Source organism: Crotalus tigris, unplaced genomic scaffold (assembly GCF_016545835.1).
Source record: "Crotalus tigris isolate CLP2741 ecotype Arizona unplaced genomic scaffold, ASM1654583v1 scf7180000017550.10884619, whole genome shotgun sequence".
Classification (NCBI taxonomy): Eukaryota; Metazoa; Chordata; class Lepidosauria; order Squamata; family Viperidae; genus Crotalus; species Crotalus tigris.
In genome coordinates this window covers 6234664-6248522 of record NW_024096468.1, presented here as the reverse complement: position 1 = coordinate 6248522, position 13859 = coordinate 6234664, and the positions used below count along the sequence as shown (strand labels likewise).

Sequence of the window (13859 nt, the reverse complement as noted above, 5' to 3'; positions counted from 1 at the left end):
GTCAGGAAATTTGTTAAGTGAGACATTTGTTAAGTAACTTATGTCCCATTTTATGACCTTTTTGCCATAGTTGTTAAGCGAACCACTGCAGTTGCTAAGTTAGTAACATGGTTAAGTGAATCTGGATTCCCCATTGATTTTGCTTTCCAAAAGATTGCAGAAGGTGATCACAAGAGCTTGGGACACAGCAACCCTCATAAGTATGAACCAGTTACCAGTTATTTTAATTATATATCATGGGGCTGTTACAAAGGTCGTTAAGTGTGAAAAATGGTCATAAGTCACTTTTTCAACACTGTTGTAAATTTGAATGGTCACTAAATGAACTGTTGTAAGTCGAGGACTATTTGTATTTACCATGCTCTCCTACATTTAAGATATGGCTTTTGGTACAGGTATTTCTCAACTTATGACAATTGGGACCAGAATTTCCATTGCTAAACAAGACTGAGTGACATCCAATTTTATGATCATTTTTGCCACAGTTAAATGAATCACATGGTTGTTAAGCGAATCCAGCTTCCCCCACTGACTTGCTTCAGTTAGAAGCCAGCTGGAAAGGTTGCAAATGTCAATCACATAACTTTGGAATGCTGCAGCCACTGTAAATACATGCCAGTTGCCAAGCACCAAAATTTATGCACTTGGGGATGCTGCAGTCGTAAACGCAATGACTCAGTCATAAGTCATTTTTTCAATGCTGTTGTTGATTGTTGAATGCTGAGTGTTAGTAAGTCGAGGATGATTTGTAAATGGAAAAGATTTGTATTTAATCAGTTGTTATCTAAAGAGAATTGCCATTTCTTTATCCTCACCATCCATACTACCTAATGCATGGGGGGGGGGGAACCCCTTTCCTTTGTACAAGCAATAAAGAAAACCAGCATGAGGCAGTTGTTTAGCTGCTGGATTAGGAGTGTGGGAACCCAGCCAAGGGCATGTGACCTTTAGCCAGTTACAATTTCCGTAACCAAAAGATTGTGGTTGTGGGGAAGAGTAGGAAGACGGAGTGCTATGTCCTCCATCATGAGTGTCTAAAAGAAAGGTGGAATATAATTTATTAAATTTATATTTCACATTTCTTTTAGGTCAGTGGTTCTCAACCTGTGGGTCGGGACCCCATTTGGGGTCGAACCACCATTTCACGGGGGTCACCAAACAACGCAGTCTGCCATTTCCCCCCCCCTTTTCCTTAGCTGTGCTATACTCCCTTTTATTCTATTGGCTTTTGAAAGCCAATAGAATAGACTCTCTTGAATAGAGTCTAATTCTATTGGCTTTCAAAAGCCAATAGGAATTGTCCAGGCTGTCTCTGCCCTGCTGAGCCCGCCAAAACTCCCATTCTGCAAACGGTGCTGTACCAGTTGAGTAGTCCTCGACTTACGACCGGTTGGGAGTCGCGGCATTAAAAAGGTTGAGAACCACTGTTTTAGGTGCTCATGACACCAAACATTTTGCATAGAAATCAGTAACAATCTTTTTCATTTATCATAATGGAAGCCACTGTGTTTCTAATAATATAGCTCTAGAATTACATAGGAAGGCACCAGTCTACAGCCCATCAGAAACTGGGCAACTTAAGCAAGCAAAGCCCCATTCGCACATGTGTGGGATCCAGGCAGCGCCATGTCCCTCCCCCCCCCCCAAGTATGTGGAAAAAGTGGCCTTCATGAAACCGATTCCTGGCACCCAAAAGGTTGGGACCTGCTGTTTTATATTATGGATTTTTAATATTCTAAGCCATTCAGAATCAGTGTGACTTGGATGGCTACATACATTTGTTAGATAGGTAGGTAGTAGGTCACCAAGTAGAATATTTTAATCAGTCTCCTCACACAAGCTGTTCAGTTGTGAAGATGGAGATGTATAATAATCATGATCTCTCTCTTCAGGCATTGTAGTTTTTCAAATATTAATGAAGTATTTCTATTCATGTTTGTCAAAAGGAACTTTTTCATTATAAATGCATTTAAAACATCTCTATATTGTTCTTCCCACAAGAACACAGCATTGCTTTTAATCTGCTGGTAGCTCTATGTGGTAAAACTGATATACTGTGGTTTAATTAAAACATCAGATCAAGTTTCAGAGACAGAAATTCGTTTTTCAAATTAGAAATAAGTATAACTATCAAGAAACAAAGATACCTCTTTCTTGTGGAGAAACATTTATATTAAGAAAAGTTGTAAAAAGGTAATTTTGTGATGCAATTCTATCCCTATTTTATGCAATAAAAATATATGGATTTGCATCTTTCACCTTCAAGTAATTGATATTGGTTGGCACCTTTGTATGTGCATAGAAATATGCAATACAAAATATGTAGAGAATGACCAATCCCCTATCTTTCAGTTTAGTAATTAATATAATTTGAACAATTATGCCTATCCTATTTTTTAATAAACAATACAAGATAAATTTCATTACCACACTGTTATTAGATGACTAGACTAATCTTGGATGAAAACATTCTTAGTTCTGCTTTTGTTTTCATTAAGTGAAGCTTCATGTTTATTAATCAAGTCTCACAGACTCCTAGCCAGTATTTATTTTTTCTCTTGTACAACATAATGATTGCCTAGGTTAAGCCAAGATGAGCTAATCTGGAATCTTACCTTAATTATCAATACTATGCATGTACTACAAGTACATCACTAGACTGGATAATTTTAGGTTAATAAACAACTTTCAAAATAGAAACTCAAGCCCTTACCAATGTCCATCTGATTAAAGGACACAATAACCTTGAACTTATTGGAACATCTGTGATATGCATTTTACTTCTTATTTCTTAGGAACTTAAATGGAGTTCCAGTCTAGCAACATACAAAAGGAAGTAATCTGACTGTTCTATTGTGATATATTATCATTCTTAATTTCTCATTAATCATTCTAGATTTGAATCTATCATCCCACTGTAAAATTTTAAGTGGCTAATCTACAAACAGTGTTAGACTAAGGTACTTTTAAAAAGAGAGGTATTTAATAATATTGAAGATCAAATAAACTTTTTCAGATCTTTCCAGAAGATAAATACTTTTAATCACAACTGCTTACATGTTATTCTTCTTTTAGGGTTCAGTAGACAAATTTTAACTAATAAATAATGAGTTGCATGTCTTGGAGGGATAGTATGTACTGAAAACATGATAGGAGGTCTAAACCATAAATAAAAAAAATAATTAATTGCTTAATAAAAAAGAAGTCATTATTTTTTATCCTGCCTTTCCTTCTTTCAAGAAAGCCTGAACAGCGCTCTTCTTGATTTTTCCCATTTACAGCAGTACTTTGTCGTAAGAAAGAATTATTGGCTAAGTCAACCCATGGGTTTTTACAACTCAGGTTTTTACACCACACCCCATTGCCTACCTAACAGTTTAACTGTCCTACATGACATTTATATATTATATTCCATAATCATTCTCTGAAAGCACTCTTATAAAGAATTAAGAATATTCATACAAAATATGTTTGTCATATCACACTAATTTATATGTGCAGACCCTGGATAGTAATTAAAAGATTGTCATAAAATGGTAAGCAAAGATAAAGACTGTAAAGTTAAGAAATGGTGTAGTTCATACTAAATTTGGCTTTGTTTTATTCTCTACAACAGGCATGTCAAACTCGTGACATCATGTGACTTTTTCCCCAGTGCCGGCAATGGGATGGGCGCGGTTTCAGCATGATGCATCCAGCCCGCGGGCTGGCAGTTTGACATGCCTGCTCTACAAGGTCTTGCATTCATCTCTGAATCCTCAAATTACAATAGTACAATTTTACTTTCTAGTGACAAAGCTCCATATAAAAGTTTAGAAAGCACTACTAGCTATACTTATGACCTATCTTATAGAGCTGCTTCAAAGGAAAAGATGAATCATACAGATTTAAAATGGTTCCCAAGAAACTGAATTAAAATTACTTAATACAGCATCACACATACCAGAAATATTTTGATATTAATTAGGATCCATTCTTTCATTAAGGGGCAGTGCTCCACACTTGAATATCAGCATATTATTAAGTCATGTGGTATCATTTCCACCTAATATCCAAGATAAGGTTATAGTCAAGCTAATTGATCAGAAGATCTATAACCTTTGTTCCTTATTTACCATGTGTCACATTACAAATAATCTACCTATCAGTAGGGATGGGGGTGGGGGAAAGACTTCAACTTTGTGTTTCTCTGAATGTGAGTGCCTTAGGCCAGTTAAAAGAGAATTCATGCAATTAGTCTGCATGAACTGACATCCATGAAAAAATATTCAGATAAAATTTATTAATGAATTGTAAAAAAACCAGCAACACAAGAGTTAGTACATTAAACTATCTAATCCACAGGTCAGCAACCTGCGGCTCTGGAGCCACATGCGGCTCTTTGAGCCTTCCCCAGTGGCTCCCAGCCTCCTCTGCCATTTGCAGAGAGAGACAGAGACAGAGAGGCACTTGCGCTTCCCTGCTTCTCTCTCTCTCTCTCTCTCTCTCTCTCTCTCTCTCTCTCTCTCTCTCTCTCTCTCTCTCTCTGTTTGTGTTTGTGTGTGTGTGTGTGTAAAAAAGAGTGCACTCACAGTGTTCTCCGAGGAGCTGAAAAGCTTATTGGGCTGAGCTCCTCCCTTTGCTGCGTCTCTGCAGGAAGGGCAGGAGAGAGCTAGCTAGCCCAGCTATGCTGACTCAGGAATTCAGGGAGTTGAAGTCCATGAGTCATAAAAGAGCCGAGGTTGCCTACCCCTGAGCCTATTGGAGAACACCTTGAAGCCAGCTTGTCAGGTGAGCAGCAGATAGGAGAGAGGGAGAGGGGGAAAGAGAGGGAGGGGGAGAGAGAGAGAGAGAAAGAAAGAGAGTGGGGGAAGAAGACTGGCAGACAAAGGACAGATAGAGAGGGAGGGAGAGAGAGAGAGACCCTGCATATATCCTTTTTATCTGTGTGTGTGTGTGTGTGTGTGTGTATGTGTGTGTGTATACACACACACACACACACCCCTATAATAAAGGTAAAAAAGGATATATGCAGTGTTATCTTCATTTTGGATATCAAGGGTTTTGCGGCTCCTGGTGTTTTGTTTTTGGTGGGAAACGGGTGTTTTGGGTTGCCTACCCCTGATCTAATCATATCAAAATTGTGTAAAAATATGTATAAGTTAAAAATGTCCTTCAACAAAACCAGAGGAAAGACAGAACATTCAACTGTAAAACCATCGAAGTATATAGTAAACACAAGCAAAAAAAATACTTGAGCTGAGGGAGGCATAATTAAGGCATATCATGGAAACTTCACAGGGATGCATACCGTCATCCACATTACAATCCTTGGCCTTTAAGTAGTATATGAGAGGCTGCGTTTCAAAGCAATGTGTACACCCAGGACAAAAACCAATTTAAAAACATTTTTATGGATTTTTCAAAAATTTAAATTTAATTTATAACTTCTTAAAGCCTTAAAATATTAAGAGTTCAAATGTAAAATTTGCTAACATGGAGACCTAGTAACTATTCTCTAAAAATGCAAAAGAAAGGAACAGTGAAATAAAATGTATTTGTTTATTTGTTTATTTTTAAATTTCGTTGGGCGCCCATCCTACCAGAGGGTAACTTTGGGCAGCTTATTAAAAAAACAAAACTACACAAAGCCTATGCAAAATACAGTACAATTAATACAATTGAATATCTGGTGATGGTTGTTACTGTGTAACATCATGGCAAAAACATTATCAAATACCTTCAATAAACAAATAAGCTGATTCAAGCCTTAACGATGGCACAAATATGTAGATAACCTTCTGAAAACGAAACCTACAACTTTAGAGAAGAGAAAGACATACAGTATTCATGTTATATCAAACAAAAATAAACTCTTACTATAAATCATTACAGAATCTCCCTGACTAGTGAATAAATTGTGTTTAGAGATTTAAATCAAATCTACTTTGACAGAAACTGAGTTTTTTTATTTACATAACTTAATTATTTATTTAGAAAATTTAAAAGGCACCCACTTCTTTAACAGCTGTCTTTTTCAATTTAATTTAAATAGTTAATTTAATTACTCTTTAGCATATATTTCATTTTTTTCCCCTTCTGCCACATTAAGATTACAAATTGGTAATAACTTTTGGAGGTCTCTGGGGTCTGCAGCCAAAGCTTTTAAAGGCTACATGGTTACCTTGCAGCCTGAGGTTGTCTATTGCATAATATTTTTTAAAAAAAATCAAATTTAAAAATTGAGTCTAAAGAAACAGTATTGGACCAAGGGAAATAATCCATTTGATCAAATATGAAATGCTTGAAATTGCAATACTTTAAAAAAAAATCCATAGTATTTATCAAATCTCATTCCTTTTTTTGCCCACTCATACACACTTTTTTCTTGTGTCAAGCTCAGTAAGGGAGAATACAAATCTCAAGGTCAGTGTGCTTTGTTATCTTAGTGTGATCCTAGCAAACAACTCCCTACCTCGTAGGACCCACAAGCCATTGATTAGCAAGTATTCCACAACTTACTTATTGATCAATGGTACTCTTCTACACTGATAAGAATCAAATTATTGGGCTTGGTCTAATATAATCTATGTATTTCACCCTTAAGAACTGAGTTTTCCATGACAAAGATTAAATGTCAATGAAAATACACCATCCTTCATTAGGCAAGTGTAAGGAAAAAGGAAATATTATGTTTACCATTCCATTAAAGTATTGCCCACACCCTTTATCTTGCATTTGATCAGTCTCTTTTAATTGTGTGAAGCATTAGCAACCAGTACCCAAAATTATTATCTCATGACTACACTCAATTCAGTCATAAGATGAGGAGGCATAACTGCAGTTCTGAAACGTACCTACTAGCATGCATGAATAAATGAAAGTACAGACAGACAATATGGAAATATGGCATATTCTTTATGTAAATAACATTTTGATCTTTAATTTCATACTGAATTACTTAGCATTAGGTGAACAAGTGGGGGGGGGGAAAAATCAGGCCGATTTTGAGAAGGACTCTCAGACAATATCCCTGCTTTCTAACAGTGGCTTGTCACTTTAAATGCCAGACAAATCAAGATCCACCCTAAAGGTGGAAAAAAATAAATACAGAATCCTACATTCATCTGATTTCTGCATCACTAGACTCCTCCCTAAAGAACAGATTTCATTGTTACTGCAATTACTATTCCCTCCACAGGGCAAAAAACACAAGCAGAAGAGGGAATGCTAGGAAAGGGTATCTAGCTGTTTCACAGCTTCTGCCTTACTCCACCCAGTTTCTCCTTCGCTCAAAGGCTGTACTCGCCCTCCACAAACACAATCCAACCGAACAAGAGCAACAAAAACATTCCTGACGAACTAGCTTTCTGATGAAAAAGCCATGGTTAAAAATGTTTTCTTTGTTCAGCATCTCAATTACTGAAAGAATATTCTGAACCACTTCGAATATAACTGGGTATCTTCTCTGACAATTTAATTATGTACAATCATTTAGTAATAAATCTGAAAATGGAAATCAGTCCCACTTTTCACACACATTACTGGGCACGCGCACACACACACACACACACACACACAATGACTAGTACAACCTACAAATGTATCTCTACAAGGAGATGCCATTCCACACGTTAAAGAATTTCTGAAGGATGTGTATGCAAACAGGTTAGTATAGCAAGAAAACTGCTGTTTGGGCAATTAAGATTGGGAAAAGGGGGGATCTTTAAAAAATTTATACTGATAGATTTTAGCGACCAGTTAGAAAATTAATTGCCAAATAATTTGAACTGCAACAGTCAAATCCTACTGCAGCATTAGCAAGACAGATTTTTGCTATCAAGGCAGGGCAAAGCAAACCAAGTGCAATAGTGCTAATATATACATATTTTTAAAAAGCTACAGGCCACATCAAGTCTTCCCCAGAGGTCAGGAATGAAAGACACCACAGAACTACGTAATATTTAAAAAAAGCTCCTTTTTGAAGAAGTTCCAAGGAAAAGAGCCCTTTACCAATATTATCTCCCCTTCTCCTTATGCAACCAAAGCAGGACTGTTGTTGTTTTTAAAAGAACCACTGAACCTTTAAGATAGTAGCAATAAAACACTAGCCCCAAATGTGCGGAATCTCATCTCCCTATTCTTTATCTTCCACTACATCCTCCTCCCATTTTTGCTGCAGCTCAATCTGAAGCTTTGAGCCACCTCCTATCAATGATTTTTCTCTTACTCAGTCACTGCAGGGAGAGGGTGGGAAAGGGGGCCTCTTGTTGGAAGACCAGATTAGAGCTGTCAGGCTGCTCTGTATTTTGAAATCTTCAGGCCCTTTATTACAGCACAGCAACACATTAACCTTTAGCTCTTCTATTTATTTGCTTAAACAGTTATACCACCTTGCAGTCTCCTCCCATTTTTAAGAAAGGAAGAAGTTAACAAACAAAAACAGAAGGATGGGTGAAAAATGAACACAGGGTACACCCTTTCTTAACCTGACCACCCTTCTTTATTTGGCTTGTTAACAGTCATCTTATTTTAAGCTACTCAACCCTTGGTTTATTGCTAAGTCACTGTGAGAAAAACCCTACTAGGAAATGCAGATGGCCAAGTTAAGAGAGGTGATGGTAAACACAGAGAAGACCCCTTAAAAACATGGAGCTAGGTACAGTACTGCAGCACCCTGGGTCTATGGGCTGGGAAACAAAGCTAATGGAAATACTGGGCTGAAAAAAATTAACAGACTATGTGGAGGAGGAAAATAGGAAGGCAAGACTAAATTATAGGCTGGCAAAGTATGGAGCTGGAGCATTGGGAGTGGAAGATGCAGGAAAAACGGGCTGAGTGACAACAAATACAGCCATGGTGGGTGTAGGTCCGATTATGTGGAGTTTACAGAAAGCTGGAGCAACACATACAAATATGTCAAAAAAATAAGGGACTACTTGGCAAAGATTCCATATTAGTTTAAGGAAGCAGGGACTACCTGACTATTATAGCTGTCTCCGCTGATGCACTAAAAGTATGCTTACTATGCTAGGAGTTAAAACAGCAAAGCTGGGAAGCAAAAGGCCTAGAAGCAGGGCAGTGAAATATGATTTCACAGTGACAAAGCAGTTGCAAGATGAAAAATAAATAAATAAAAAGCACTGAGAACAGATGAAGCAGAAAGGCTGTAGGAATGGAAAACAGAGGATATTGGCAAATTAACTCCCCAAACATAAGGGAGCAGGGGAATTCTGAGAGTAAATAGTGGAGGATGGCCATCCCTTACTAATTAGGCAAAGAAAGAAGAGGTGTGTACAGAAGGGGAGGAGAAATGCAGTGAAATAGGATTATATGTGATACAACTGAGGGACTTGAGGAATGGAAAAGCAAACAAATCTCATGCAGTATATTTGGCTGAAGTGGAATTCTGGGTGAACACAAAACAAAGTCCAAGCTACATCATCAGAACATAAGATATAAAATCATCTCTCCCTCAAAGCTTGGAAATCCTTTAAAAGAAGATAATAGCTATTTGTTAAAAGGATTATATACTGATAAAGAATTTATATCTGAAAGTTATAGGTTATCTGTTACCTATAAGAAGCAAGATGATGAGAAAGGAGCTGCTGTATTCTGTTACAAAGAATAAGATGTATCCTCACATATAGATAAGAGTATTGTACAGTCTAAAGAAACGCAGAAATTGAGAGAGCCTTTGACACGCTATTAGAAAGAGAGGAAATAGTCAAAAAGGTATATAGGAGAGTGATAAGGGACATTGAAACCCCTGGAAGCGACAAGGGACATCTACAATCTCATTTAAAAAGTAACTTGTCTACCTCTTTTTTTAAAAAAAAGACAGATTAAAAAGAAAGAGAAAATAATCTTTATCCCATTACAGACTGAAAAGGAGCACTCTACTAGACACCTATGCATATGGGTCATGACACTCATCTACACTTTATTGAAAGGCTGATAGATGGAAGTAAGATATAACTCATCCTGTAGAGATGAGATCAGTGGTGGAGAGCCAGATGGAATAAAAAAAATGTGTAGGTTGCTTTGTGTAAAGTAATAGAGATGCATAGAAAGCTAAGGAAAAGAACTGTGTACGGTATGAAGGAATGAAGGAAAATAAAAGGTCTGCTCAATAAAGACTAGAGAAGGAAAAAATATGTATGGACAAGAACTGAAGGAAGAAGAAAACCTATATGGGGATGGCAAATAGGGAAGAGGAATCTGGAGGATGAAGGAATGGTGCATATAGGATGAATGAAAAGGGAAAGGTAAGTAAAAGGCTGGGAAAGGGGAAAATGCACAAAAACAACTGTGTGGAAGAAGTCTGGTTAGACAAAAAGGTGTGCCAGCACAAGAATGGGGGAACACCATCTTCACACAAAACCTTAATCCCTTTCCAGCTTCCTAACCAAGCCATGCTTTCCTGACTTGCAGAGTCACCCAGAGAAAAAGAGGCAGGCTGGGAAGTGGGCCAATAAGGCCAGAACAAACAGGAGGAGCAGGGAGGAGGTGGGGGAAACAGCCCATCAGAAACAGAAGAAATACAAAACCCCCATAAATGTAGAGCTCTGAATGAATGAAAGACAGGAACAAGGTGTGGATGCACCAGAGAGAGAAGAGAAGCCGGGTTTTGTTTTGTTTTTTTAGACCGAGCCAAGGAGGCTCCCCCGACCACTGGCCGAGGCTGATAGTAGTCCGAAGCATCCATCCTAGCCCAGCCAGCGGGAATGCGGGCAAGGACGCCGTCGGCAAATGACAGAAGGGGCAGAGAGAGAGAGAGAGAAAGAGAGAGAGAAAGGCGAACCAGCGAAAGAGGAGGGGAGCAGCCGCCCGAGCGCGCGCGCCCTCCAGTCGCGCCCCCCTCCCGACATCTCCCCCCCCCGCCCCGCCGCGAGCGAGCGAGCGAGCGAGCCGCTGACGGTACCTCCAGGTCGCTGCGATCCGGGGAGGATGGAGCGCAAGCGTGGAGCCGCCGGGTCAGAGGGGGCATCTGAGCTCCCCCCCCCACGCATGGCGGTGAAGAGCAAAAGGGGGGTGCCGAACAGAGCCCCCTCTCCTCCTCCCGCCCCTTCCTTCCCCCCACCCCAACGGGCGCGGCGGCCATTTTGAGAGCAAGCTGGAAAGCAGCGGGCGAGGGAGGAGCAGTCGCCGGCCGCCGGGGCCTACCGCCTCAGAGCCGGGGGAGAAGTGGACCCCGCCGCCCCGCCAGCTTCCTCCCCCAGCCCCCCAGCTCACAGCCGCCCCTGCCTCGGGCCTGAGGCCGGCCTTACCCGAGGAGCCGCTGCTGCTACCGCCGCCTGCGAGGCCGCTCCCATCCACCGGCGGGCTGCGTGTGTGGCGGAGTGGCGGTTTCGGCCCCTCCCGCGAGGTGAGGAGCAGCGGCGGCTTCGCCCGGCAGAGGAGGGGTCTTGGCCCCCTCCCCGCTCTCTTTTACCGGCTTGTATGGAGAAAGAAGATGGAGGAGGGGTGGAGCAAAGGCGGCAGCGGCGCTTCGTCGAAGGCGGTGGCAGTGGTGATGATAATGGTGGTGGTGCTGTCCTTCCTCGTCTTTCTCCTCCTCGCGGCGGCGATAATGCCTGGCTTTTCCGCCCCGGCCGTGTCAGTGGCGCCCCGGCCGCCAGGAAGGAAGGAGGGAGGGAGCCGGAGCGAGAAAGGCGAAGGAGGGAGCAGGCTCGGCCCGCTTCAAGCACTGCGCATGTGCGGCGAGGGGAGGGGACGGGAGGCTGGACACCATCTTGGGGAAGCTAAAGCGCCCCGCCTCCCGGCATGCCCTGCGACGGGGAAGGAGCCGGCGGCTTGTCGGACTCAACTCCCGGCAGCCCGCGCGGCCTGTTTATCTCAGGCGGTCGATCCAAGTGCTGCGTCTCGGTTGCCAACGGTTTTTCAACCGTCTAAATTAAAAGGAAAGAAATAATTATTTAACCCAGCTTCGTAACTCAACGCCAGCAGTAGGCGTTCATTACCCTTTTATTTTGGAAACCATGGTCTCCCCTCGTTTTGTATTCTCGAGATACGTCAGAATTTCAAATCCCAGAATTCCTAGCTAATGCGGCTTTGCAGACAGTTACAGGAGTCTAGTACAATCTGGAGGACAGCCGTCAGGTATTCCTTTACAGGTACAGGCCAGCTCTCTGGCTGTTCATGCGCTTTCTCTTATCTCCTTCAGTCTGTTCGATTTACAGAAAAACGGAAATAGCCAGTCCTGAATTAAAAGTGCACAGTGGCAATCCCTATGCTGTCTGGAAAGAAAATAGGTAGAAGTATTGGAACAGGACCAGAGAAGCCTTAAACTCCCTAATCAGCAATGAAAGGTTGTATCATAAAGACAAATTCCAGTTGCCTTTTGAAAAAGCATCTTTGGGACGAATATGGTCTGTGCATCATTTTAAACCAAGATTTGTTTAACTCTGGTTTTAAATCTTGGCTTAAAGCAATCCGTGATTTCTGGAAGTTGAAGTCCACAGATGGTGAAGTTTGAGGTTGAGAAACACTACAGTAATACAGTTTGCAAACTACAGTTGGGTTTTGCAGTAAAACTAGATAACTATAAACTAATATTCCCCATTTAAAGGACCATTAGTATTGGTACTACTATTAAGTAGCCATTATATTTTTATCTCCCATATGGATATTTGCTTACTAATACTACTACTATATTTAGAACAATAGGATATTTATTTATGAAAATGTATTGTTAATTGCGAAGTCGTGTCCAACCCATCGCGACCCCATGGACAACGTTCCTCCAGGTCTTCTGTCCTCTACCATCTTCTGGAGTCCATTTAAATTCACACCTACTGCTTCAGTGACTCCATCCAGCCATCTCATTCTCTGTCGTCCCCTTCTTCTATTGCCCTCAATCTTTCCCAGCATTAGGCCCTTCTCCAGTGAGTCCTTCCTTCTCATTAGGTGGCCAAAGTATTTGAGTTTCAACTTCAGGATCTGGCCTTCTAAAGAGCAGTCGGGGTTGATCTCTTCTAGGACTGACCGGTTTGAACGCCTTGCAGTCCAAGGGACTCGCAGGAGTCTTCTCCAGCATCATAGTTCAAAGGCCTCAATTCTTTGGCGCTCAGCCTTTCTTATGGTCCAACTTTCACAGCCATACATTGCAACTGGGAAAACCATGGCCTGGACTATACGCACTTTTGTTGGCAGGGTGATGTCTCTGCTTTTTAGAATGCTGTCTAGATTTGCCATAGCTTTCCTCCCCAGGAGCAAGCGTCTTTTAATTTCTTGGCTGCAGTCCCCATCTGAGGTGATCTCATGAAAATGTGTATGGCTGCCCAACTCACTCTCTGTGACTCTGGGCAGCTTGCAAAGATAAAAACCTAATAAAAAATAATAAGCAGTAAACCCCCTCCCCATGACAACAGTTAATCAAATAAGCAACAATGAGCTCCATCCCACTCTGGTTTCCCCAGGTCCGTTGGCAAAGCCAGGTCTTCAGGACGTTACAAAAGAATGTCAAAGGGGGAGTCAATCTTATTTTTTATATTCTACAACAGGGATGTCAAACTGCAGGCCCGCAGGCCAGATGCGTCATGCTGAAACTGCCCACCCCATTGCCGGCAATGAAAAAAAAAGTCGTGCTATGTCGCGACACGTGACAAGATGTTGCGAGTTTGACACCCCTATTCTACAAGGAGGAAACATCACAGAGAAGGCCCTTCTTCTTAGTCCCACTAGATGCATCTCCTTAGGAGAAAAGACCTGCAGCATTCCTTGCCTCCCTGCTCTGGTAGTTCAGTAAATGTAACCAGGAGAAGACAGCCCTTCAAATAACCTGGTCCCAAGCCATGTACGCCTTTAAAAGTGACAACCAGCATCTTAAACTAGACTCAGAAACAAATCAGTAGCCAGTACAGCTGCAGGAGAGAGAA

General features: G+C 41.1%; 1 protein-coding gene across 2 annotated transcripts in view; it reads right to left on the bottom strand.

Moving 5' to 3' along the window:
* Positions 1 to 11699, bottom strand: part of PAFAH1B1 (platelet activating factor acetylhydrolase 1b regulatory subunit 1) — a 75154-nt gene extending 63455 nt beyond the window's left edge. The window contains exon 1 of one of the 2 annotated variants that reach the window (XM_039341764.1): positions 11250 to 11699. The gene's annotated coding sequence lies outside the window, so the exon portion shown is untranslated. Of the gene's footprint in view, positions 1 to 10903; positions 10925 to 11249 lie in introns of those variants that run through there. The other variant, XM_039341771.1, reaches the window with a different exon arrangement.
* Between the last annotated feature and the right edge of the window lie 2160 nt (positions 11700 to 13859).